Consider the following 25,868-nt stretch of genomic DNA (forward strand, 5'->3'; position numbering starts at 1 on the left):
TGTGTACTGTATGCTTTCTGATAAGGGAATTCATTCAGGGAAGTGGAACACCAAAGTGATAGCCGGCGGCTAGGAGGAAAACAGGCATAAACATATTTTTGTTGCTCTTTGCTTGCGTTTCAAGAGCTCTCTTTTGGAGATGGAATCCCCACATGTAGGAGATGAAATCTCCCACATCTTCAGTTGTGTGAGCCTTCCCTCAACTGCAGTCACTTTTGGCCCACAATTAAGCAGGGATGTGGTGAAGCTGTGGTAAGAACTTACTTCTAAACTACTGGTCCATTACCCAGGTGAGGGAACCCTTTTTAAACAAAACACAAGGCCAAGAGAATAGTAAGCTGAAGAATACTGTAGGGATCTAGTTTATTAGAGCTATTGCAATAGTGAGAGCCAGTGTGGTATAGTGGTTAAGAGAGGTAGACTTGTAATCTGGGGAACCAGGTTCGCGTCTCCGCTCCCCCACATGCAGCTGCTGGGTGACCTTGGGCCAGTCACACTTCACTGAAGTCCCTCAGCCCCACTCACCTCACAGAGTGTTTGTTGTGGGGAAGAAGGGAAAGGAGAATGTTAGCCACTTTGAGACTCCATCGGGTAGTGATAAAGTGGGATATCAAATCCAAATTCTTCTTCTTCTTGCAGAACTGCTAGTTAGAAAGATTGCCCCAAGGCGCATTAGAAGAAAGCTTATATGGGGATTTTAAACACAGCACACAAAGGGTCATAAACATTGAAACATCTTTAAACATCCTTCTGCATACCTCAAGAAAGGTTACAGGTCATGGGATGCGTGACTCCATATTGATATCATCTCCCCCCTGGGTGCCCCCAAAGTGCCCAGGCTATTTGGGTCTCAACTTACAACTTACTGGACAGTTGTCTAGGCAACCAGACCTTCAGTGAGATGGGAAGAGGGTCAAAAATTCCTCTCCCATCTCGAACAAATTGGTAGTGAGTTTCCAAAACTCACTCATTCTCCAATAAGTGGCTGCTTGGGCTAAAGGGGTCCCCTGTGGGGACATGGGTGGTGCTGTGGTCTAAACAGCTCAGCCTCTTGGGCTTGCTGATCGGAAGGTCGTGGTTCGAATCCCTGAGACGGTGTGAGCTCCCAATGCTCTGTCCCAGCTCCTGCCAACCTAGCAGTTAGAAAGCACGCCAGTGCAAGTATATAAATAGGTACCGCTGTGGCGGGAAGGTAAACTGCATTTCCGTGCGCTGCTCTGGTTTCCGTCATGGTGTTCCATTTCACCAGAAGCGGTTTAGTCATGCTGGCCACATGTCCTGGAAAGCTGCATGTGGGCAAACGCCGTCTACCTCAGCCTGAAAGCAAGATGAGTGCCACAGTCACCTTTGACTGGGCTTAACTGTCCAGGGGTCCTTTACCCTTTACCTTTTAAACTAGGGCCTCCACTTCTCCTTGGCCTTCTCTTGAGTTCTATGGCTTTGCTAGGGAGTAGCCTTTAAAAGCGTTTTAGACCAAGGCATGGAGTCTAAGGCTCTCAATAGTTACTAGCCATTTTAGCAGTGTGCTACATCCCCTATCAGAGGCAGTATGTCCTTAAATACCAGTTACTGGTCAGCAGAAGTTGGAAAGTGTTGTTCATCTATTGTTGACTTTCCATGTGCATCGGGTTGGCCACTGTGAGAACAGAATGCTGGACTTGGTGTGAACTTGATCTGATTCATTTCTTATGCTCTAGTAGACAGACCATTGGAATAGAGGGCAAAAGCTCATCCCCTGTAAGGGACATTATTTTGTCCCTACCCCCAGTTTTCTTGAGAGAACCTCTTCATTGTCCTATCCTAGCAAAGTAACGAACCAGGTAAGTCGTTATCTTGGAACATTGACCCTGGGTAATGTAGGTCCCTGCACTGGGGCCACTTTCCCATGGTGCATCACTTCAAAGGAGGAATAAGCCAGCAGGGTCTTCTCCAGGTCAGGTTTTAACCTGATTTGATAACGAATTTGCATTCCTCTGATGCTTGCCTGCCCTTTGAAATGAACATCATTATCTCCGGAGCTTGCATCTAAGCTTGAGTCCAGCAAACTTTGCAAGCATTACTTACTCTATCCCTTGTGCTGGCAGTATGCCACCAGGCTAGCCAGCCATTATGCTGGGATTTTCTGTCTTTGATGCAGCGGTCATCCAAACCTTCTGTTCCACCAGCACAGAATATGGTGTGTTGTCTGATCAGCAGGCGGCACTCCCGGAAAACAATTGAATCATTGAATCATAAAGTAAAGGGACCCCTGACCATTAGGTCCCGTCGTGACCGACTCTGGGGTTGCGGCGCTCATCTCGCTTTATTGGCCAAGGGAGCTGGCGTACAGCTTCCGGGTCATGTGGCCAGCATGACTAAGCCGCTTCTGGGGAACCAGAGCAGAGCATGGAAACGCTGTTTACCTTCCCGCCAGAGCGGTACCTATTTATCTACTTGCACTTTGATGTGCTTTCGAACTGCTAGGTTGGCAGGAGCAGGGACCGAGCAACCGGAGCTCACCCCGTTGTGGGGATTCGAACCACCGACCTTCTGACCGGCAAGTCCTAGGCTCTGTGGTTTAACCCACAGCGCCACCCACATCCCCATTGAATCATTTGTTGTTTAGTCGTTCAGTCGTGTCCGACTCTTCGTGACCCCATGGACCAGAGCACACCAGGCACTCCTGTCTTCCACTGCCACCCGCAGTTTGGTCAGATTCATGAACACTGTCTAACCATCTCATCCTCTGTTGTCCCCTTCTCCTTGTGCCCTCAATCTTTCTCAACATAAGGGTCTTTTCCAGTGAGTCTTCTCTTCTCATGAGGTGGCCAAAGTATTGGAGCCTCAGCTTCACGATCTGTCCTTCCAGTGAGCACTCAGGGCTGATTTCCTTAAGAATGGATGCGTTTGATCTTCTTGCAGTCCATGGGACTCTCAAGAGTCTCCTCCAGCACCATAATTCAAAAGCATCAATTCTTCGGCGATCAGCCTTCTTTATGGTCCAGCTCTCACTTCCATACATCACTACTGGGAAAACCATAGCTTTTACTATACGGACCTTTGTTGGCAAGGTGATGTCTCTACTTTTTAAAATGCTGTCTAGGTTTGCCATTGCTTTCCTCCCAAGAAGCAGGCGTCTCTTAATTTCGTGGCTGCTGTCACCATCTGCAGTGATCATGGAGCCCAAGAAAGTAAAATCTCTCACTGCCTCCATTTCCTCCCCTTCTATTTGCCAGGAGGTGATGGGACCAGTGGCCATGATCTTCGTTTTTTTGATGTTGAGCTTCAGACCATATTTTGCGCTCTCCTCTTTCACCCTCAATAAAAGGTTTTTTAATTCCTCCTCACTTTCTGCCATCAAGGTTGTGTCATCTGCATATCTGAGGTTGTTGATATTTCTTCCAGCAATCTTAATTCTGGCTAGAGATTCATCCAGCCCAGCCTTTCGCATGATGAATTCTGCATATAAGTTAAATAAGCAGGGAGACAAAATACAGCCTTGTCGTACTCCTTTCCCAATTTTGAACCAATCAGTTGATCCATATCCAGTTGTAGAGTTGGGGGGACCCTGAGAAATATGCAGTGGCCTGATATGGGAATCAACCCTTGTCATTACCAGTACCATGCTCTATCCAACTGATCATGTTATAATGAGTACATACATCCAAATGTTAATAAATAAGATAGAAAATATAAGATTGACGTTGGAACGTGGATCTGAGTTTCACATGCACCTAACAATGTTTTTTAATAATAAAAAATCACCACTCAGTATTCAACAAATCTTCTGTTATTTCATTCCCAAATCAAGGTGAATTTTGATAATATAAACAAAACCCACGGGCTGTTGCTTATTATGGCTCTTGGATTGGGAGAAAACAAATCTCTCTTCCATCCCCGGATTTATTTTCAGTCTCATTTATAAATTAAGGCGTCTTGCCTGCCTTAAAATTGTCATGGAGAGGAGGATCGTCTCATCCTTGTGAAGTTTAAGTTGGCAAATTAGTCCTCAGCACAGACTGCAAGAAAGTAAAGACAACAAGAGGGAACATTCTGTTCCCCTTTGAGTCATCCACTTGTCAGGGTTTTTAATTTGTTGCCAACCATATCCTTCTGCTGGAGATGATTCTCCTGCAGTTGAAGATCCTCTTTTGCATATTTAAATATTTTGATGATATGAAGAATCAAGCATAAGCGAGGCTTTGGTGACCTTTTGAGTTCCCCCCAAGAATGTGGTGCTACAGTATTTTTTTTGTATTTTTTTAAATGCAGCCTCCAAACAGGAAACAGATTTTGAAAAGTGGCTTTCATTTAGATTTTTGTGTCAACTGGGTGTCTATCTGCTGCAGATGCCATTTCTTTTTCAGGCTGCTGCGTTTTAGAAAGTTGCCGAGCTTCTGTCACATATTACCAGTGACTCAGATCTACTTCATCCGCACCTCAGCTCTCGGCACATGAATGACATTAATTACTTTGCAATTGCTATTCTTGATGTCGCGTCAAAAAGATGGTGAACTGCAACCACTTTGCGTTAGTCGTTGAGTGGCTATGGAATCTGTCTAAGGCAGCCACCCTAAACACGCTTAGAATCATAGAACTGTAGAGTTGGAAAAGCCCAAGACATTTTGGCACCTGCGGCAGACTCCAAAATGGCGCCCCTTCTCCCCACCGGGGGAAAAGGGTGAGTGAAGATCTACACCAGGAGCAAGGTGGGGAAGAAAGATTGACAGAGGGATCTGCTTCCCTGGGTGGACCCCATCACATGAGTCAGTTGCTTCACCTTCCCTCATGGGTGGGCCGGCCCTGATGAATGGTGTGAATGTAGCATCTGCATAATGCAGCTCACGGCCCAATGTTTCTAGGTCTTGCCACCATTTCATCGTCTGCTACGAAGCAGCTGGTTTCTTGGCAGACAACAACATAGATCCTGTTTTTTATAAAGCGAGTGCTGTTCTTTTTAATTGTGCCCAACATGAAAACACGTCACACACTATTTTAATCAGATATGGTTGGAGGAAGAGCTGAGAAGAGTACTTCGACACCATCAGTGAAATGGACATGTGTCACTGTAGATGGAAATACCTATTGCTTTAAAATGTATTATATGCCACTACGATTAGTCAACAAATGAGACAGGATCTTGCAGACCGTTAGCAATGCTGAAGGCTAGTTTGGACTCAAGAGTTCAATAAGCCTTCACTTTCCCCACCACTCGTATTTTGCTAAAGAAAATAATATGCCCGACATCTGCTTCCTTTAGAGCTTGTTTAAAATGGCATACATACAGTGTTTGTTCAAAAGCATATGACTGGATGACAGTGATTGTTATTTAACTGTAGAAATATGTTGGGATTAGGGATGGTGGAGAAATTTGATTCAGGTCACACTAAATTGTGAACCTACACAATTTGAACTTTTTGAAACCATACACAGTCATCCTTTGAAATTTGCCCTTCTCTGAAATTTGCAATGCAGTTATCCGGTCAATTAATATGTACACAAAAAAGTATGTACACATGGGCAAAGTGTGCACAGAAGTGCAGATGTCACTGTAAGCTACACGCAAAAATGAGTTATGGGGAGGGGGGAATTGCTTTGCCAAAATGTGTATATTAAACAACTTTGAATATAAACATGTGTATATTTTTAGACCTTTGCACAATGGGTTAATGTGTCTGGCTGCTAACCAGAAGATTGATGGTTCGAGCACTGAACTCACTTGTTCCGGTATCTCAGAGACTTTTGGATACATAACAGAACTTTCCCTTTGCCTCCTCCTCTCATAGGCACCCCCCCCCAAAAAATCTGTTCTTGGAGATTCCCAAACATTCCAGAAAAGATTTGGGGAGGGCGCACAGAAAGGAGAAAGGGGAGGGAGCGATCTATTGAGCAAGCAGAAATCCTTGCATTTATGGAATGAGTGCATTGGATACCTCCTGTGGTTTTCATGTTGGAAACAACCATTTGAGCCATAATAATAATAATAATAATAATAATAATAATAATAATAATAATAAATAATAATAATAATAATAATAATAATAATAATAATAATAATAATTTATTACTTATACCCCACCAATCTGGCTGGGCCTCCCCAGCCACTCTGGGTGGCTTCCAACAAAATATTAAAATACAGTAATGCATCAAACATTAGAAGCTTCCCTAAACAGGGCTGCCTTCAGATGTCTTCTAAAAGTCTGGTGGTTGTTGTTGTTGTTTAGTCATTCAGTCGTGTCTGACTCTTCGTGACCCCATGGACCAGAGCACCCCAGGCACGCCTGTCTTCCTGCCACCCGCAGTTTGGTCAAACTCATGCTAGTAGCTTTGAGAACACTGTCCAACCATCTCGTCCTCTGTCGTCCCCTTCTCCTTGTGCCCTCCATCTTTCCCAACATCAGGGTCTTTTCCAGGGAGTCTTCTCTTCTCATGAGGTGGCCGAAGTATTGGAGCCTCAGCTTCAGGATCTGTCCTTCCAGTGAGCACTCAGGGCTGATTTCCTTTAGAATGGATAGGTCTGATCTTCTTGCAATCCATGGGACTCTCCTTTGAATGGTAGAATCCCTCAAAAAAAAGAAGAAAATGAAATTGGAATAACTGGGCAGCCACAAGTCTCGCTGTTCTCCCCAGTGGCATTTTGACTGATGTTCTGGCCAGATGTGGGGACAAAGAGAAGCATCTTCCCAGCATGTTGCCCGAAGGGGAACTTCACAACTTCACCATTTCGTAAGCCAACACTGTGGTGTATTTGTAGACAGCATCGTGATGCTACGTTCCCTCCTTGTTTATGTCAACAGATGTTCCCATGAATATATAGCAGCCGGCATAACAGAAGGTGATATTGCGGCAGTTGTAATTTTTCTCCATAGTCACAGGCTTTCCTGACTTTTTCCAAAGAGCTGGATTTCCCAGAAAAGCCATTTCTGTGGACTTTCACTTCAGTAGCAACAAACGCAGCGTTTTATCTTTTACGGGAAAATCACCTTTATGTGGTGGCAAGCAATTATTTCCTTGCCATCACACCTTTGAACAGGACTCAAAACACAGTATTAAAACACGGAGAGGTCATATTTATTAAAATGTGACAATAAAAATAAAGTGGCTCTGCAGAAACCTAATAACCAGAACAAACCAATTCACCAAAACAGCATTGTCAAGGCAGGAAAGTTCCCTAATGAGAATCATAGAATCATAGAGTTGGAAGAGACCACAAGGGCCATCGAGTCCAACCCCCTGCCAAGCAGGAAACACCATCAGAGCACTCCTGACATATGGTTGTCAAGCCTCTGCTTAAAGCCCTCCAAAGAAGAAGACTCCACCACACTCCTTGGCAGCAAGTTCCACTGTCGAACAGCTCTTACTGTCAGGAAGTTCTTCCTAATGTTTAGATGGAATCTTCTTTCTTGTAGTTTGGATCCATTGCTCCGTGTCCGCTTCTCTGGAGCAGCAGAAAACAACCTTTCTCCCTCCTCTATGTGACATCCTTTTATATATTTGAACATGGCTATCATATCACCCCTTAACCTCCTCTTCTCCAGGCTAAACATGCCCAGCTCCCTTAGCCGTTCCTCATAAGGCATCGTTTCCAGGCCTTTGACCATTTGGGTTGCCCTCCTCTGGACACGTTCCAGTTTGTCAGTGTCCTTCTTGAACTGTGGTGCCCAGAACTGGACACAGTACTCCAGGTGAGGTCTGACCAGAGCAGAATACAGTGGCACTATAACTTCCCTTGATCTAGATGCTATACTCCTATTGATGCAGCCCAGAATTGCATTGGCTTTTTTAGCTGCCGCGTCACACTGTTGGCTCATGTCAAGTTTGTGGTCAACCAAGACTCCTAGATCCTTTTCACATGTACTGCTCTCAAACCAGGTGTCACCCATCTTGTATTTGTGCCTCTCATTTTTTTTGCCCAAGTGCAATACTTTACATTTCTCCCTGTTAAAATTCATCTTGTTTGTTTTGGCCTAGTTCTCTAATCTGTCAAGGTCGTTTTGAAGTGTGATCCTGTCCTCTGGGGTGTTAGCCACCCCTCCCAGTTTGAGGTCAGGATCATCTCCTGCCCTACTCCTGGACATACAATTGGGTGCCACCAGTGTCCCCAAAACAAGGATTGAAATGAGTTCTTTTTCCTTGTTAACAGGGCATTGGGTCTGTAAACCAGACAAGAGCACCATGGAACCACCAGTTCATTGTTCACACAGACACACATGCCCAGCTCTCTGGGCATCCCCATTGACCCACAAAGCCAGAGCAGTGTAGGTTAACCCAAAATATATTTAATTCCTCTTTCCTGTCCAAGTTAGAGGTCAGATTAAACATTATTATTATTATTATTATTATTATTATTATTATTATTATTATACCCTGCCCATCTGGCTGAGTTTCCCCAGCCACTCTGGGCGGCTCCCAATCGAGTATTAAAAACAATACAGCATTAAATATTAAAAACTTCCCTAAACAGGGCTGCCTTCAGATTTTTTTTAAAAAATAAGATAGCTGCTTATTTCCTTGACATCTGATGGGAGGGCGTTCCACAGGGCGGGCATCACTACCGAGAAGGCCCTCTGTCTGGTTCCCTGTAACCTCACTTCTTGCAATGAGGGAACCGTCAGAAGGCCCTCAGAGCTGGACCTCAGTGTCCAGGCTGAATGATGGGGGTGGAGACGCTCCTTCAGGTATACTGGACCAAAGCCGTTTAGGGCTTTAAAAGTCAGCACCAACACTTTGAATTGTGCTCAGAAATGTACTGGGAGCCAATGCAGATCTCTCAGGACCAGTGTCATATGGTCCCGGCAGCCACTCCCAGTCACCAGTGTAGCTGCCATGTTCTGGATTAATTGCAGTTAGTCTTCCTCTGCCAGTTTCACTGCTGCACTATCTCTAAGTTGAGACAACCAGAAATGCTGTGGAGCAGAATTTCAGATTTCGTTGGACTTCAGTTCCCATCCGACCCAGCCCATGTGTTCAATGGTCAGGGATAACAGGAGTTGTAGTTCAACAACATTGGGCCGGTATGGCAGTTCTTATACTCAAGTCCCACCACAAAGCTTGTATTTCAAGTAATATTTATTGTACATACAAATGAGTTCATAACTTGTTTTTGGAATGTTGAAGTTTTTTACCTATAAGCAGCATTTGTTTTTCTGGCTGCCTTCCCCTTATTTGCCATGTTCTATTCTGAATAGCACATAAAATACCACTGTCTCCTGTAGTCTCTTTGAACGCATTTCATGTCATTTTGCTCTCACAAATCAAGACGGGGGGAGGAATCTTTCAGTGCAATTTCTGACACATCTTTCTGAGTGTTCGATATTTTGCTAAAGTCTCATCTTCCCAGCACATTGCCACAGGCTACTAGAGTGGAACAAAGCTCTCAAACATAATAAAAAGGTGAAATCACAGAAGGGGAAGTTTACGGCCATGCTCCGGCTCTGACAGGCTTGTCAAGATATTTTAGCATCAACCACAGTGAAGTAAGAGGTCCACGCTTGTTGCCGCAACTTTGTCCACCTTTGGGGACAATGTTAAGTAATGCTGGGGAGCTCAGCAGTGCAGCAGTGTCTGCTGAAAAACAGCCAGAACTCACAAACTTATATATTTGATTCGTAAGAACATAAGAAAAGCCTGCAGGATCAGGCCTATGTTCCATCTGGTCCACAATCCTGGTATCCTCTCCTGTGGTTTTGTGGTCTTTGCTGCATCCAACCGCTGAGGCAATTTGCAGCCCTCAATAGCTAATAGTAGCCCTCACATCAATACATATGTCTAGATAGGACTTGGTCCATTTACGAAGCATTGCCAATATCTCAGAGCAATTTCACGACAAAAAGCATCAACGATAAAAGCAGTTAAAAAGTATTCCATAGTAAAAGTATCTTTTAAAAAATAGGCTGAAAACGATTCCATATGTACAAAAGTTTTTTTAAAAAAATCTATTCAAACAATTCAGATCACCGTATTTTTTGCTCTATAAGATGCACCAGATCATAAGACGCACCTAGTTTTTGGAGAAGGAAAACAAGAAAAAAACAATTCTGAATCTCAGAAGCCAGAACAGCAAGAGGGATCGCTGCGCAGTGAAAGCAGCGATCCCTCTTGCTGTTCTGGCTTCTGAGATAGCTGTGCAGCCTGCATTCGCTCCATAAGACGCACACACATTTCCCCTTACTTTTTAGGAGGGAAAAGGTGAGTCTTACAGAGCAAAAAATATGGCAATTTCAAATCCAATGGAGGTACATTGGGATAAAGACGGCTTGTTGATGGCTTGCTGAAAAGACAACAGGCACTTATCTGATATGCAACAGGATTTTGTTGTTGTTGTTGGAATGGAATTCCTGATGAAATGTTATCTACAGAGGTCTCCCCCCTGCAGAGCACATTGACCCCACAGTGATCTTTCTCTGACTCTGCCCAAATCTAGCATAATTCTGAGAGGGTTTCTGGGGGAAATGTGGCCAAGAGTTCAAATATGGGATCATCTGAATTTCCAGATTTAGTTCACAACTTTGAAAACGTTCCCCATTTCCCTCTTCTATCCATTCATTCCCATCAACTTTCACTTGCCACGTTGCCACTTACCACGCAAGCTCCCAGCTAATGATTTTATTGTGAATTGCAATTTACCACTGCTAACATTTAAAATATCAATTAAATCCATGTTGCATGAACTTAATTACCAATTTGAGATATTAAGAAGAATGTGATTGTGTATTTATTGCTCGTGTGATTTTTCGGCTAATTACAATGTCAAATAGATTTATTGTTGGCGTAATAAATAATGCTAATGAATGCCATTTTAATAGCAGCCTGCTTATATATATTACAAAGATATTGCAAGATATGCACCCAGGTGTGCTCATAACCTGTTGTTGGACACCCCCCACCTCCCCCAATTAACATGAGTGGAATCGACTGCGAACACCCATCATCCCTAACTGTGGGCCAAGTCTGCCAGTTTCAACTTCTCACATTTTCTTGCTTTTTTCCATTCTGAAATTCAGCTCTGCACATTTTCACATCATTTTGCAATTAATTGGGGGGGGGGGGAATTAGCATGAAAATGCATTGCATATAGAACCATAAAATCATAGAATTGTGGAGTTGGAAGGGACCCCAAGTGTTCAATGCTCTGCCATGCAGGAATCCAAACTAAAGCATTAGTGACAGAAGGCCAGACAACCTCTGCTTAAAAACCTCCAAGGAAGAAGTGTCCACAACATCCCAGGGGAGACTGTTTAAATAACTGGATGAATTATTGCATATTTATCCAAATGCACACATTTTTATAAGCAACTTTCTCTAACATGCACATTTTTGCCAAGACATTTTCGTAGTACAATTTATTTTGCATATTCCCACCTACACACCAATACGTTCCTTATATTATATTATAATTATAATATAATTTTTCTGCCACTTGTTTGGCCATTCCAGGATAAAATAACCAAAGGGGAAAAGGGAGGGGGAGGGAAAAAACAAAAATATTTCTTCTGCCACTTGCCTGGCCAATCCACCTTAAAATTCAGAACTCCAACACATTTTTGCCAAGAAATTTTCCTAGAAGAATTTATTTTGCATATTCCCACCTACACACCAATACCTTCCTTTTTTAATGCACAATGTAGCCTAGTATATATGCATCTGTGCACACATTACTTGGCTGGAGAACAGCATTGCAAAATTCAGAGACATGTGAATCTTGGAGGACAGCGGTGCTTTGGTTTGCATATTGTTCCTAGGAAGTGCAAATCTGATAGGTTTGCCTTTAAATTTCTCCCCCACCCCTAGCCAAAGATAAGTCTCCGTCAGCTCTAGTAACAGTTTGAGCAGCCATACAAATGATAACCTTGGTGGTGCATTGCCTTCGTGGCATCCTGAGAATGCCACAGGGGAACGATGCGCATGGAAGCCTTTAAGCAGACCAATAGGCATAGGGGCTTTCAGATGGGGTTCTTTCTCAACAGTACCTGGAAATATCGTAGAATATAATCATAGAGTTGGAAGGGACCCGGAAAATCTTCTGTTCCAACCCCTTAGGAATAAGCAGCTGTGCCAGATGGGGATTGAACCTGCAACCTCCACATTATGAGCACCACGCTCTATCCAACTGAGCTATCCAGACTCTAAGGTTTATCACAGGGATTGAACTTGAGGCCACCTGAATGCTGTGCTACTACATGCTCTGCCACTGAGCTACAACCCAGACAAAGCTGGGGGAGTCCCCTTTGTGAAACTCATCAAACTTTTTGAGCAGGGGGCCAGTCCACTGTCCCTCTGACCTTGTGGGGGGCTGGACTATATTTTTTTGGGGGGAGGGGAACAAATTCCTATGCCCCACAAATAACCCAGAGATGCATTTTAAATAAAAGGACACATTCTACTCATGTAAAAACACACTGATTCCCGGACCGTCTGCGGGCGAGATTGAGAAGGCGATTGGGCCGGATCCAGCCCCCGAGCCTTAGTTTGCCTTCCCATGCCACAGTCAGTCATTGCAGCTACCACAGAGCTAGATTATGCATGCATACATACTTAGCTACGATTACTGAAATCACATCTAATTACACGGCATATATAAAGTGAGATAAATACATGTGGGTTTCCAAAGGGAATCAAAAAAAGAAGTTTAAGGGCAAATAAAAACAATCAAGCCATGCCTCAATGTGCCTCTGGTAACTACTTAGTGCTAAGTGAATTAAAACAGCCATCACCACAAAAACAACATAGCCACTAAACTGCCTCTTTTATGGGCTCATGGAACGGGTGCCATTACAACCCGAGCATTTATCATGCTGCAGCGTTTACAGCCAAGCCCATGTTCAGAACGGAGAAAGACTGGAAACAATGAGGCAATATTTACAGTGATGAAGTTCAAATGTTAATGGCCTGGCCCCTATCTACTTGAGATAGCTCTGGCAGCACCGTGGCTTGCAGAAACTGTCCTGGCATCTCTTCCTTGGATACAGAGGTTCTCTTCCACCTTCCACCTTGGATGAAAAACAGTACCTAGATAAACTGTGGAACCCGTGCCCATAGGTGGTGGCATTAAAAGACGACTAGACAAAATCACGAACGAGGGGGATACTGATGACAACTACCCACAATGTCTCTGCTCTGTCACCACAGATGGAGGCAGCAATTCTTCTAAATGCTTGTTGCCAGCTCCACCTCTCTTTCAAATCAGAACCAGTGAAGGCAGTGAAGGTCCTGTGTGAGTGTCTGGAGGCGGCTGAAGGATGGATGGCAGCTAACAGATTGAGGTTGAATCCTGACAAGACAGGAGTACTGTTTTGGGGGGACAGGAGGCGGGTGGGTGTGTAGGACTCCCTGGTCCTGAATGGGGTAACTGTGCCCCTGAAGGAGCAGGTGTGCAGCCTGGGAGTCATTTTGGACTCACAGCTGTCCATGGAGGCGCAGGTCAATTCTGTGTCCAGGGCAGCTGTTTACCAGCTCCATCTGGTACGCAGGCTGAGGCCACACCTACCCACAGACTGCCTCACCAGAGTGGTGCATGCTCTGGTTATCTCCTGCTTGGACTACTGCAATATGCTCTATGTGGGGCTACCTTTGAAGGTGACCCAGAAACTACAACTAATCCAGAATGCGGCAGCTAGACTGGTGACTGGGAACGGCCACCGAGACCACATAACACTGGTCCTGAAAGACCTACATTGGCTCCTAGTACGTTTCCAAGCACAATTCAAAGTGTTGGTGCTGACCTTTAGAACCCTAAACGGCCTTGGTCCAGTATACCTGAAGGTTCGTCTCCACCTCCATCGTTCTACCTGGACATTGAGGTCCAGCGCTGAGGGCCTTCTGGCAGTTCCCTCACTGCGAGAAGCCAAGTTACAGGGAACCAAGCAGAGGGCTTTCTCAGTAGTGGCACCCGCCCTGTGGAATGCCCTTCCACCAGATGTCAAAGAGAACAACTACCACAGACTTTCAGAAGACATCTGAAGGCAGCCCTGTTTAGGGAAGCTTTTGATGTTTAACAGACCAATGTGTTTTAATACTTTCTTGGAAGCCACCCGGAGTGGCTGGGGAGGCCCGACCAGATTGATGGATAAATTGTAATAAATTATATAAAAGTAATAAAAGTAATAAAAATAAAAGTAATAAATTGTTGTTGTTGTTGTTGTTGTTGTTGTTGTTGTTGTTGTTGTTATGGCTTTTCCCCCCAGTGAAAACTTGGCAGAACTCAGTTCCGGCACCTCTCATTCTAAGAGGATGAGGGAGCAGATCACAGTGAGTTCTGGCACCTCCCCCCCCCCCCTTAAAAAATAGCACTGATTATCGGGAAACATTTTAGGTTGCTTTTACACTTGTATGCAACCAAAAACTGCAGTCAATAATGGGGGGCAAGGAAAGTATTATAGGTTTGTGGCTGATGGGGGATATTTGGCCCTTATAGGACACCTCTCCTGTCCTTGTCAAATGCTCACAGGAAAACATTTGGTTAAGCCCTTCAGATATCTTCTACAGCAAAGACATTGGAAGGGCAGGACTGAAAGCAAACAAATAAAAAAGCACCATGCAACAGTTAACACAGAGCTTTAGACCTTGAAATCTTGTTTTTATTAGGCGAGGGAATGTTAGCCAGGAGACTGAGGTTATCGCAGAGGGCCAGAGGATTTTTAACTTCCACATGGACAGCCAGCACAGATGCGGGAGTTAAAAAAAGACTCATGTTTGCATTCCATATGTCTAGCGAGGACAATTCGCTCTTCATCTGGGCAGAACACCAAAAGGATACATGCTCAGTCCACCATAAAACCCCAAAGGGTCAAAAACCTACACTGAAATTATTATAATTTTAAAAAACCAACGAAAAAAACCCCATAGCACATAGCATTATTCCCCAGTATGTTTCTTTTTTAAGCCCTAATCTCCTTAAACCAGGAGAGCCATCAGCTTTACTCAAAACCAAACAACATCCATAACCATTGGACCAAGACGTACGAGTCGCTCAAAGTACATCACAAAGCAAGACTCTTGTGAAGCCCGATAGAGAACTGCAGCGCTGCCTTCACTGTGCTCTTAGGGGGCAATTTATATTGCTGTCCTGAGCTGCTTTGGAAGGGCAGGACAGAAATTAGTTAGTTAATTAATTGCTTATGTCCTCAGCAGTGTCAAGCAGTAAGCTATCCCTGGAATGCCACTTTAGCTTTAAGTGTCTACATGTGTGCCGATTCAGTGATCTACAGTTGGCGAAAAGTAAAACTGCATTGCATATAGCTAACACATCTAGACATTTAGCATTTAGAAAGTTGATGCGTTTTTAGTTTGTTTCTGTTTTGAATTTTGTGAAAGTTTTAAATTATTGCTAATTCTTCTTACTGCTTTATCTTTTCTGTAAACCACTTTGAGGGTTGGTTTCTTGTTTTTACAACCAAGTGGTGCGGAAATTTTAAAGAACAAAGTGCTGGACTTGTTAAGACTTCGGCCTGATCTAGCAGATTCTTCTCATGTTCTTATGATTTCCTAGTGAATGGTTTGATTTAACTCTACAAGGAAAGCACTAACAGCAGCCAGTGATTGCAAACTCTTAAGGCTGCCTCACCCCATGAGATTTTCTTTGCCAAAGGGGCTCTCTAGGACAGGTGCCTAGAACATTTTGTTGGACTACAACTCCCATCAACCCAAGCCACCATGGCCAATAGCAAGGCATGATGGGACTTGTAGTCTAGCAACATCTGGAAAGCAGCACATTGGTCATGCCTTGACTAGAGGACACTGGCTTTGCAGCCGAAAAGAACTCTTTTAAAAAAAATAAAAGGGGAAATGTAACACTATAAAACACTGGGCAGTATTCAGCTACTGCATCCCATCAGCACAATGATTTCTGCTCATGCAACCTGATTCCTCTGCCTCTCCTCCCAGTGAATGCACCCCATGCTCTCCCCAGTTCTGCTCCAGAGGGTTGGGGAAACCTCTGGAACAAATTTAGGGGGGACACTGGGAGGAGGAGAGATGGAGAACGCTCTCTGTTTTGTAAGCAGAAATCCTTGCACGGAATGAACAAGAAGCTTAGCGCTATGTTGGATACATCCCCCTAGTTCTCCCCCCATTTTCAATGGCGGCTTAACCCAAAGAAATTTCGCAAATGATGCATTTCCTAGTGGGGAGACAAAGGAATGGGGACGCTTTGCCTGCCTAATTTCTTCATGTTTAAAGGCAGAGTAGCAGAAAGAGAAGAGGGGAAATGGCAACCTTAAGCTCAAGCCATGTAATTGCACTTAAATAACTTACTCCTCATCAAAGTCAAAGAGATTAAGCCTGCTGAGGTTTACACATATTAGTTTGGTTTGTGGGCCACAACCTATGTCATCTGCTCATTTGAGCTTACAAACGGCTGTGGTTTCTTTTCCAAGCTGGAGATCAAGGGATTATTGGTGTTCACTTAGAAGAAGTGAGAGCAAGTTCTTGAGGGTGGAGGGGAAGAGGTTTAAAAATACTGAGGCAACGGTACAAAAGGATATATTTCTTTTCAACTAGTATATCCTTCCTTTTCTCTTCTTTTCTTTTCTTTTCTTTTCTTTGATTTGTAAGAGCAAAAATAAAGCTTTCATTCATAGGACTATGCTGGAAAATTCTCCTGCAGTGTATTTGTGTGTGTGTGTGGAAAAAGGGGTGCCAGAACTCACCATGAACATCTCTCTCGCTCTCTTAAAATGGCGCCCACCTGAGAGGTGTTGGAACACAGTTCCTGTGAGTTCCCCCTGAAAAAAAAACTGTGTATGCGAGAGAGAGAGAGAGAGAGAGAGAGAGAGAGAGAGAGAGTTCTCAACAAGAGAGGGAGGGGGAAGGCAAAAGCACTATCAGAATCAACTCTCTTCTTCCACAAAGAAGAGAGCAAGGGAAGAAGGCAAAGGCAACAGCAGGGCTTAATCTATTCAGGACTGCCCATTTCCTCAGGAGCAGACTTCGTTATTATGGCCCTCCGTGCGAGGACTAAATTTGGCCTCCAATAGATCTTCTCAATTATGGGTCTTCTCAATTTTGCATCCCATCGGCTCGGCACCCTGTGAGGGGGAACCATCCACACCTCCCTAAATCTGGCGTTGATTTCCCTCTCCTGGCCCCTAGGCAGGCCAACTTTACACTTTAGGTCATTTGCTTTTCAGGTACCAGTACACATTTATTCTATTTTACATGAATGATTTATATGCCGCTCAGCTGAAATAGTCTCTAAGCAGCTTACAAAGATACCATACAAAAAATAAAAATCAGTTAAAATAATAATAATAATAATAATAATAATAATAATAATAATAATAATAAAAATAAAATTTTATTTATACCCTGCCCTTCCCGGTTCAGAAACCGGGCTCAGGGCAGCTAACAACAAATTTAAAACACTTAATTGATGCGACAAAAAACAGCATCAAATACAGTATAAAACATGAATAACAATAAATTCAGAATTGAAAAATCAATTTAGGGGGAAATCCAATAAACATTAGATGATCACCAGGGCTAGCTGGCTAAATTAGTCCTATTTGGGCCAGTGAGAAGACCAGGGGAGAATTAGCTGTGGGATCCCAGAGTGGGCAATCTTCATAAAAAGGGGAGGTGGAGGGAAGGAAGGGGAATAAAAGATCAGGCTAAGTTCAAATTGAAAGCCAGGCGGAATAACTCTGTCTTACAGGCCCTGCAGAAGGAAATTAAATCCTGCAGGGCCCTAGTCTCATGGGACAGAGCATTCCACCAGGTCGGAGCCATCACTGAGAAGGCCCTGGCCCTGGTAGAGGAAGTTATGAATTCAAATATCAATCAAAATGCCTACCGGAATAATAATGATACAAATACAAAGTAGGCACCGGATGTTCAGGAGGGATGGGGCCTGCTGCCCTCAAATGGAAGGGAGTTCCATAAAACTGAGCCCACAGTACTCAACACATCACTTCTGTTGGATACGAGCTGTACATCTGAATTATGACTCTGTCTCCCAAATGTTCTTCTGGGCTGTGGTGTCACTGCGAGCTTCTTTTGTGGTGGAAGAAATCAGGGGACAGCTTTGAGCACAGCGCTGTTCACAGGAATCACGTGGTCTCCAGCTGATTAGCTATTTTTTTTGAGGTTTAACTATATATTCAAATGTCAGAACATTCCAGAATTGCATCTGCATCGTGCGGTGCCTTTGGCCTGCACTTGAGGAGCTGTTATTAACACTTCAGTCTCTTTTGCACAAACAAACAAAGCCGATCAATCAGATTATCCAGTCACAGTTCGCCCCAGGAGGTCCACAGTATCGCTGCAAATTAAGGAGCACGGATGCATACAATATAGCTACAGCAAAATGTTACTATTCATTTCTAGTTGGGCGTGTGTGTGTGTGTGTGTGTTTGAGTGGGTGCTAACAAAACATCACGGGGGAGAGAAAACAATCTACCATATTTACATTTGCATTTTTTTTGTTTTAAAAAAAGAAACGTTAGAGTTTAAGAATATAAGAAGCTGTCTTATGCAGACCATAGATCCATCTTGCTCAGCGCTGTCCATCAAACAGATAGAGATTTGGGATTGGATGGAAGAAGAAAGATCTGAGTTGCAGAAAAAGCACTGCGTGCATATAGGTAGTACCAGTAGTAGGAGAGTAGTGCTCATCTTACCACTGAATTGTTTCTGCTAAATGGGAAGGGAAGTGGGAAAGCAGTGACGAATTTGGCGCAGTGCAAAGCCACCAGCAAGAGCACCATATTTACTTCACCAATGCATTCGCACCAACAAACCTCCCTGCTGCTTATCCCTTCTTCATCCCAGTAAGCAGCAGCAGCAATTCAACTGCCAGAAAGTCAGGTGAGCACCAGCAAGCAATTCTATTAACCTGGGTGGTAATGAAGGCTCTGGGATCATCATCATCATCATCATCATTTATTTGTACCCTGCCCATCTGGCTGGGTTTCCCCAGCCACTCTGGGCAGCTTCCAACAAAGATTAAAAATACGTTAAAATGTCACACATTAAAAACTTCCCTGAACAGGGCTGCCTTCAGATGTCTTCTAAAAGTCTAGTAGTTGTTTATCTCTTTGACATCTGATGGGAGGGAGTTCCACAGGGCAGGCACCACTACCAAGAAGGCCCTCTGCCTGGTTCCCTGTAGCTTAGCTTCTCGTAGTGAAGGAACCGCCAGAAGGCCCTTGGCGCTGGACCTCAGCGTCCGGGCCGAACCATGGGGGTGGAGACGCTCCTTCAGGTATACAGGACCGAGTCCTTTTAGAGCTTTAAAGGTCAGCAACAACACTTTAAATTGTGCTCGGAAACGTATCTGATCTGAACTTACAACGTTTAACCAATTCCTGTGATAAAAGACAGGGCTTGTTTGAATTGCTTTGCAATATTAATGGATCTGAAGCTTTAAAGCGATATTTATCATCAGATTGTTCTGCTTCTCACCCCTCGTCAGAAGTCCTTGCTGCAACCATCCCTTGAATCTCGGAGACTCAATTTCAGTGACGCTCTGTGCCACGCCAAAATTCATCAACCCTCTGCCTCCAGCTTCATTGTAAATCATAGTTGTGGAGTCCCAGTTGTGCCCCCAAGGCTCCATGCCCAGTGCGACTGAACCGGCAATCATTCTGTGACACGCTGCAACATATTTGAAAACTTTCTGGTGCGTCTACAATGGCAATCTGTGCAACATTTTCTCAAGCATTTCCTGGATCGTGCAAGTTGTTCCGTAGTCTCCCTAACATGTACATAGACTGGAGTTTGAAGTTTAATCTTGCTTGACCCTTCTATTCCATTCTGGAATAATTATTCCCCTTTCATGTACACATAAACGGAGGCTTTTAATTTATATTGGGAAAATAGTTTGTATGATAATATTGTTGTGTGTCCACCCCAACCCCCTGAATTTTGCGCTCCTGACTCTGACGGTTTAGATCAGTTATAAGATTTTAATATATATATAAAAGCTAATGAATTATAATAACCCCACTCACCACAAATGCTCAGATGCTTAACCATTGAAAACTATTAAAGAATCATGGCAAGAAAAACTGATGGACTATGCAGAACTGGCAAAATTAACACATAAGCTACGGGACAAGGATAACTGTGACTTTAAAGATGAATGGGAGCCCTTTACAAGGTATTTGAAGAGGCAACAAAGTGAATTGGACTCCTTGGCAGGTTTCGAATAAACATTCACAAACTTTTTATTGACAATAATCAGTTAAATAATTTAAGGATTTATACAACTTTGTAACATGCAGACAACAGCATTCACAGAGAAACCAAAGACTGGAACTGAGGGAAGTCGGGTGGGTGGGGGTGGGTGGGTTTTGTGTGGGAGGGTGGGGGGAGGGAGGAAAATGGGGGGGGGAAATTAAGGATGATATGTTTTTGGATAATATGTTTTGTTTATATCTTTAGTAAAAAATTATATATTAAAAAAGAAAGAAAAGAAAACTACTCCTTTCCCCCTTGGAATACACCAGAAAGGTGCTCAGGCCCTGGTTTCAGCAGGTGGAAATAATGTGTATTTAAAATATTGCGTTGGCTTCCAACAGTCAGCCCTGGTCTGGTGTCCGCCAGATATTGTTGACTTCAGCTCCCATCAGCCCCAGCTAGCATGGCCAATGGTCAAGGATTATGGGAGATATGGTCCAACAACACCTAGAAGCCTTGATTTTGGGATCTTCAGATGGGTAGGAATTTGAAAAACTGGAATATGATTATTTATATTTTTAAAATGTTATCAGTGCAATTGTGTTCTGATGTTCTCTGTCCGAAAAGCAACCATAACTGTGTTTTCCCCCATACAATGTACAATATTATCCTCAAATTACACTGGATTACAAGAAGATACTGACTCCTCTAGTTACACCAGCTGGATTCTGAGAAGATACTAACTCCTCTGGTGCCAGTGAAGTCCAAAGACATGCTGTCATGAGAGATCTGCATCATCGTGGTTGTTCCAGCATACTGTAAAAATAATGTCAGTAGCTCCTAGCACAGCAGGAACACAAGATCCCGCTGCTAAACAGAAAGGAACATCTACTGGTATGCATATGGGAAGGCTGTGCATTGGCTCTGTGTCGGGACTGAATAATGATGTGAATTAGGGAATGGTGTCTATGGGAAAACAGATTTGCTCAGGACCCAAAGCATAGGCTGAAGCAGAAAGAGCAGAGAGTGACTCAGAAACAAACAAACAAAAAATACAGATACACATATAAGATGAATCTTGAGTCTTGTGCTGCTGCTACTGTTTAAACTTATCAGTTGCTTTGCACATGCATCTCAAAGTTACCTACAAAAAATACTTTGAAAAATATGCAGCACATGAAACATACAGTGAAGAACAATTCAAGGTAAGGTAATCCAATCATACCATCTCTCTTCAGACCCACTTTGGAAGTTTTTAGAAGTCTTCTGGCCTAGGGGATACAGTGATTAAGGCATTCAAATCAGCCTGATGTTTTCTGCAGGGTTGCCAAAATGGACCTACAATGCACCTCCTTGAAATTATTATCTGATATTCAGATTACTATCCAAGATCAAGATATTTCTTTTTTAGAATGATTTGTGAAGCTAAGTATGCTTCCTGGTACAAGTAGCTTGAAATATGAGCTTTTGAGGGTATCACTCTCCTGATTGGATATTCTCATTCTCACTAAACTTTTTTTTTGCCACTTCAAAATCATTTTCACTCACTCACTTACTGACTCAGTATCAGTATTCAGCTCAAGGGAGACTTTTGCTTTACTTACTTTCTTTTTCCTTTTTTTTTTAAAAAAGGAATACTGCTAAGTCAGCGGCTATAGTATATGTTAAGTCAACCTTCACGAGCAACTTTTTCCCCTCAATTTGCTCTACTTTCGGAGACTAGACACTAACACACAATGCATTATTTAAATCCACCTCACACTCGGAGCATTTTGATAGAGTCTTTAAAACAGCAATATTCTGAGTGATGGTTTCAGCGGCTTCCAGAGATTGTTTATTTAAATGAAATCTTTCAGTAGTAACTGGCACCTTTAAAAGAAAGGGGCCGCGGTAATTTTGTGACAATCTTCTCAAACGTTCTTGCGGCAAGGTTACCTGGTGCTTCCAGCAGGTCACTGGCATTTATAGGTTTGGTTGTGTTAAGGATCACAAAGACTAAGCAAAAAGTGCTTAGAATGAAAGGTTGTTGCTCCATGACAGGCAACATGCTTTGCAAGCAGAAGGTGAGAGGTCCAGTCCTGTAACCCAGGAAAGTTGTCGCTGCTCAGGGTTGAAAATACTGAATTAGATCTTGGGTATAATAGGACAGGAATGACCAAAAGAGCGGAAGAAGTTGTTCATGTATGCTACAATGGCGGCTAGCGTTCTCCTAGCCCCAAAATGGAAAGATGATAAAATACCAACAAAAGAAGAATGGCAAGCCAAGCTTATGGAATATATGGAAATGGCGAAACTTATGGAAAGAATCAGAGACAATGACAATGAAGACTTTTTAAAAGACTGGGAACCCTTTCATGTTCCACTTACAGAAATACTGTAAAGAAATGGACTCACTAGCAGGGTTTGATTAAACACTTACAACTAAGAAAACAAGTTCAAAGGTCAAGAAGCAATAAAACAAAATTTAATTGAGTGTTAGATGTAATTATGAAAGAAAATTCGGTATAAAATCGATAAGAAAATAAGAGCATTTAGGTAGAAGATCATAAAAATAGGACTACAATTAAGCAGAAGTAGTAAATATTTTAAGAACCAGAAGGGGAAGTTGAGGAAATTCATGGGGAGGGGGTAGTTATATGATAAATGTTATATTGTTATATGGTTGAATATTAAATTGTAAAATTCAATAAAAACTTTATATATAAAAAGAAAATACTGAACTAGATGGACCAATGGTCTGACTTAGTATAAAAGCTCTTCTGATGTTCCTGTTTTTATTTTATTTCCCTACTAGGATAAACTTTCAAAGTCTTAAACTGTATTTGTAGACCTCTTGTAATGATTACCAAGTACATTAGTATTGTTGCATTCTACCCCAGTCTCTGAGCAGTGTAAGATTCTAGGGTTTGAAGTGACTAGATGCATGGAAACTGACACCTTCTTGGAAATAAAACATTGTCAGGGCACATAAGCTATTATTCAAAGCATTACTTGCAGAACTTTCTTTAAAACATAGCAAAAAAATCAAATGATGCAACCAAATGGGTCCATAAGAGATATGGCAGGCCAAGGCATAGGCTCAGCATCTTACAAAACATTAAATAATTCCAAACTGACCTAGAAACAGAGGTCTGCCTTTCCCCACAGCCTGCATTCCAGCCAGAATCCTGCCTTAAACTGTTTAGCCGAAGAGCTTCATTTACATCCTCACTCTCCCAGTTTGAGAACAAAAACTAAAGGCAACTCCCTTCAAAATGGAGATCACAACCAAATACCTTTGTCACCTGATCCAAGGTTAAACACTCACGTGTCAGCTAGCAGAAAACAACAAAAATTAATCATCCACTCAGTTCAAGCTCAGAGTCCCTGAGAATATGGCAGTGGAACTTCTCCGGAGTTACCAATACACATTTAGGCATTCACCACTTCAGTATTAATTAAACCAATTGTACTTAACATTCAGAGTGGTCAACCTGTGGGGAACCTACAAGCAGGACCTGAGTGCGAGAGCATTACCTCCTCCTGCAGTTTCCAGCTTTCAGAAGCTTACAGCCTCCAAGCATGGAGGAAAAGCATAGCCATCATGACTAGTAGCCACTGATAGTCTTTCCCTCCATGGATTTGTCTAATTAGAGTCATCCAAGGTGGTGGACATCACTGCCTCCTATTGGGAGCAAGTTCCATAGCTGAACTATGCACCATTCACAGATGGACCTCCATGGATTTGGCTGCAGGTCTAAACATGTCTGTCTGTGTACAACCCATACAACCCAATTTCTATAAGGTTAGTGTTGCAGTGAAAATGGCAAGCTGATAAGACAACATGTTGCAAAAATCCAATCAGCAAGAGTTTTAGCAGCAATGAGCAGTCTGAGTCCGGTGTTTAATGAGCTCTCGGATACTTGCTATCAAAACATAGAAATAGCTCCCAAATTGTAGGAAAGCTACTTTAATGGTTTTTTTTCTTCCAGAAAAGCAAGAATAATTTCACATTTCTCACCATTTAGCAGCTCTTTCAAATTGACATCTAATAGTGCTTTGGTCCATTTAGGCTTTCAGCTTACATAACACCTGGCACGTCTGGATTCTGTTTCAGCTGATAAAGCATCAAGCTATTCTGATCTCTGCAACCCTAGCTAGAGTCATGCTTGCTCTGGCCCTGTGGACCTGGCAAGGCCCACAGATGAGGTTTGCCCTAGCCCCACATTTTTAAAAATATATATCCAACAGCTGGATTTACCCACCATTTTAATTTCTCACCATTGCCCCCAATTTAACATTGCTCTAGCAAAGTGGATGAAATATGAATATTTGCCAGAGCCATCCACCCGAAGCTATCACCGCAAACAGGAGGTAGAGCCTCATCAGACAACCCCCTTTCCAGGGCCTTCATCATAGATGTGTGTTTTAGATCTTTCCTGCCCCTGGAGGAAACAGAAGGAAGGTTCAGCTGGGCTTTCAGCTGAAAAAGCACAATACTATCCTGAAGAACAACAACCTCAGTTTGAGCTTTACATTTCAACAGTCACATTGTGCTGCATTTTCTTACATCTTAAAAGTGGGTGCAATGTTTGAAATGGGATTTGAATCTAGAATGCAAATCAGGGCAGTGACATAGCAAGGTGAGGTAGTACCCGGTGCAGAAAATTTCTTGTCACCCCTCCCCACATTGAAATCTAGTTGGCCTCCCAAGAGACTGCAGTATAAAATTACTGGTTGTGATCTACTCATTGTCATTGCCAAGAGTTGCTGAGCTTTTTTAAGGGGAGGGTTGGCCAAAGTTGTTATGCTTTTTGGGGGGTTACTGGGTTTGGGTCCTCACTTGAGGGAGCTTCTGCTTCTCTCCTTCCCTCCACCCTCTGCTTGCCAGCCTCCTTCCCATCATCTCCCTGTCTGCCTGCATGCCTCCTCCAGCAGCCCAGGAGCGTGGGGCTATCAAAACAAAGGGGGAAACGGGGAAGGGCGCCGGCAAAGCAGTGCAACTCACCCCTTCCTCCAATGGCTCAGGGTAGGCGGGAGTCGAGGGTGGCCGTGTGCCAAATGTCTCCCCCCTGGGTGATGACACCTGGGGTGGACCACCCCCACCTTGCTCTGCCCCTGGATCAGGGTGGTTGCACACGCAGACCAACCAGTACTCAGTTGATCTGTTCAGACTGGATAAAATGCAATTCTCATAAAAACAAGCAATGCATCCTGCCAAAAGGGGATAATGTATTTACATTCACAAATACAAATAAGTCCACCTTTTATCAGGGTGCTTTTGATCTCTCCCTTTAATATCTATTGGCACTGTGGGTTAAACCACAGAGCCTAGGACTTGTCGATCAGAAGGTCGGCGGTTTGAATCCCTGCGACAGGGTGAGCTCCCGTTGCTCGGTCCCTGCTCCTGCCAACCTAGCAGTTCAAAAGCACCTCAAAGTGCAAGTAGATAAATAGGTACCGCTCCGGCGGGAAGGTAAACGGCGTTTCCGTGCACTGCTCTGGTTCGCCAGAAGCGGCTTAGTCATGCTGGCCACATGACCTGGAAGCTGTATGCCGGCTCCCTTGGCCAATAAAATGAGATGAGTGCTGCAACCCCAGAGTCAGGCACGACTGGACTAATGGTCAGGGGTTCCCTTACCTTTCCCTTTAATTTTTGTCTCCTGTTTGCTACTGTTTTTTGTGGGGGGAGCAGGCTGGATTGGCCACGAGACTTTCCCCACAAGTGGATATTTATATGTATTGCACACATGCAGCACTGAATCAAGCAATAGGCTAGATTTTCAACAGCTGAT

The sequence above is a fragment of the Podarcis tiliguerta genome (assembly GCF_965153285.1).
Source record: "Podarcis tiliguerta genome assembly, chromosome: 3".
NCBI lineage: Eukaryota > Metazoa > Chordata > Lepidosauria > Squamata > Lacertidae > Podarcis > Podarcis tiliguerta.